Raw genomic sequence first — 3,390 nt, forward strand, 5'->3', positions numbered from 1 at the left:
ATTTATTTCGATAGATTGTACATGTTTTTAACATTGTGGTTGTACATTTCTAATTTGATGGAGGTGTACTACATGTGTCTTATCTCATGTATCCACATTGATTATGCATTCACATCTGGGTGGTATAACCTATACATCAAAACAAAATGAAAGAAAGTGTAAGGTTTTGCAGGTTGAAAAGAAATATGAAGTGCCTATATGTAAAGGAAAGAGAAAAGGAAAGAGAAGGGTGAAGGTTGTATTAGATACAGAAACAAAATTAAGAAATAAAGAAAGCAAGTATGGACAGAGAGGTGTTGGTAAATGACAAAGATAAAAGTTTGCAGAAGTAATGAGTTTGGGCAGAGATTCCAAGGATTAGTTTGCAGAGTGGTATTTTTCTTCTTCACAAGGAGTTTATAGTTTATTATTAAAGAAAGGAAAATGATAAGGATTGTGTTGATGGAGAGCAGAGGAGAGGCCTTTAAAATAGAGAGAGAGTAAGAAAAGAACGTAAGACAAAGAAAAGGTATGCAGAAAGGAAAAAAAAGTATTAGAGCAGAGGTTGAAATAAGAGAGAAGAAGAGATATGCGTGAATAGAGAAGGGTGCTGCAGAGTGCAAGTGTGTGGAGAAAATAGAAAAGAAAAGGCGCAAAGTGAGAAGTTTAAAAATTGCAGATTTGGAAATGAGAAAACCCAGTGAGGGAGATCATGTGAAGACAGAGCAGAGACTTTGTTGGCAAGAAGAGAAGTTGGATTAAAAACAAAGAAAGAGCACATCATCTTGTGGAGTGTGAAACAAACAAGAGGATTAAATTTAAAATCTATTTATAATGTCATTTTTGTAAATGTAAGTAATCTTGATGTCTGATATTGAACACTTTTGACTTGTCTCTGTATCTTACTGGAAAGAGGAGTTTGTGTAGAAAATGGATCAGTTTTGATGGACTGTGTCAATTGAGTGCTCTTTTGAAATTATTAAATGTAGATTTGAATTTATGTGATTTGAGATATAATTAGAGAAGTTACGAGTCTGTAGCTAGGAGTACGAACTTATCCTTGGACCGTTTTGGTATTAGAGCCACAAGATCCTAAGAGTGTAGAGGATCTGCCAAGACCTGTGGGTAGAAGAAGCTTGAAGGTGTCTCAAGAAAACACTAGAAAGATTTTGTTGCAGAAGAGGTGTAATTGCAAAGGATTTGAGTTCTAGAAGAATTTGTTGCAGGTGAGAGGAGACTTGTAAATATAGAGGGCCTATTTCCTAGAGGGATCCGTGTTGCAGGTAGGACCTGTGACTGCAGAGGGTAGAGGAGGCATAAGAGTTTGTAAGAGATTGTGAAAGTGAGTTTGTTGCAGGGATCACCTATGACTATAGGGGGTGATACCCTAGTGAGTGAGATGTCATCAAGGAAGAGGAGGATGAGATGGGTCATCAAGAGACCTGTGATAATCCCATTTTGGGAAGAATATTGGGAAGAAGGGGAAAATAGAAGGCCTTCGTGAAGAATTGAAGAAAATTGAAGCAAAGATGGATGCCCTTGAGGATGAGCAAACCAAAGGAGTTGAAAATGATGAGAAAATGTATGTGAAGGGACCATGTGTAGGTGGATGGACAGCAGATGATAAGTGTGAAATTGAATGGCACACATAGAGGACAGAGTGCAATCCCGAGGAAGGAGATGAGGATTGGAATGAGTTTGAAGAAGTGAATCTCTTTCCTGAGGTCGTAAAATGGGCTTTGTACTACTTGTTAAGCTACGTTGGTTAAGTATGTTAGTGTCGTCAAGGGTAGTTGGCCGTTGCATGACGGTTCCCCACGGGTGGTAACCGCAACCTTCGACTGTGTCTTTTATATTTGCTCTTGTACTTGTTGTTGGATACACGGATGCAGAGAATGATGATTGTACTAGACATTTTGGCATTAATGAAAGCATTGCTCTGAGTTTCTGGTTACTATTCTATTCCATGGTTATTATTTGACGGTTGATATGCAATATTACTAACACACCCCACGGGGTAAACATTTGGCGCCGTTGCCTAGACACACTCGGGAAAGGAAGGAGCGGATGGCATACGGACATGATGGGCCTACCCATTGGTGAGATTAACCCAGAGGCTGACGACGCACAAACGGAACTCTACGAGGGGGAGGACACTACAACGAGGGAATTCTCAATCCTGCTTTAAGCGGCCATCGAGACCTATGTCCGAAGAGAGGCCACGGAGGTCGAAATCCCAACAAGTGCCGTGTGGACTGCACTGGAAGTTAGCCCCGCAGCGAATCGGTTGATGAACCACCTCCCCCAGTTGCTTGCACAGGCATCACCGACACAATGTGCCTACCTGGAGGAGATTGCCTGTGAGGAGCGATGCCAACAGGTCCTCCGACAGTACGAAGAAAACAATTGTCGCTGGGAAGCCGAGCGTGATGGCAAGAGGCGAAAGGGGAATTGAACCCTGAACCTCCAGGAGGAAAAAAGAACATTCTATGCTATAATAATGGTGTCGTACTACTAACATAAATTGTATCCAATGGGATGAATTAATAAAGAAGTGTTCTATTTTTTTTTGTGTTGTTGCTATTTATGAAGATGTACGGGAATTAATGCCCAACTTATTAAATAAGGATAGAAATAAGAAGGTACAAAGTGAGGAGTGGGAGGTCGCATAGAGAGCCTTGATTCTAGAACAACGAGTAGAACGTAGACGGAGGTTGAGGCAACTTGTCGAAGGGTTGCTCGAAGGGAACCAAGGAGGTGTCATGGAGAGTGTAGGAGCAGAAGCCAAAGGAGATTTCTGCGTGTCGCCAGAACACTATAGGGTGAAAAACTACAAAGAATTTTTGGAAGAAACAAGGCTACGAAGAAATCTGGTCAAAGAGACCCGGGACCAGTTCAAGAATTTATCCCTTACACCGCATACGGAGAACCACCGAAGGAAGGGAACAGAGGATGAGGGTGAGAATGGAGGAGAGGGCAACCGTACGACCGTAGGTGCGGAGGAGGCACAGGCACATGACAGATAGGACCCCCTCTTGGGACCCATCACACCAAGCACACAGGTACAAAACATAGTACCCCCAGTCACTCAAATAGGAAACACAACCGGCGCGGGGGGGAGTGGCACGGGTGCACAACAAAAACAACCACCTTTGGGGACACGACCCACATCAATGGCCAATAGGCAAAAGCTGCCCAAATTCACCGGCAACGGGAAGGAGGATCCCGTAAGGCACTGTAGAACCCGCGAAACCATATGGATGGCCAATGGTGTCACGGACTAGGACGAATGGACGAGGCAATTTCCAGCGACCTTACGAGGAGTTGCCATCGACTGGTACTCGGACATTGATAAAACTGCAGTGGCCACATGGGACACGCTGCGGAAAGCCTTCGAGAAGGAGTTCCACC

This window comes from Cryptomeria japonica, chromosome 1, assembly GCF_030272615.1.
Source record: "Cryptomeria japonica chromosome 1, Sugi_1.0, whole genome shotgun sequence".
In the NCBI taxonomy this organism is placed as follows: domain Eukaryota; kingdom Viridiplantae; phylum Streptophyta; class Pinopsida; order Cupressales; family Cupressaceae; genus Cryptomeria; species Cryptomeria japonica.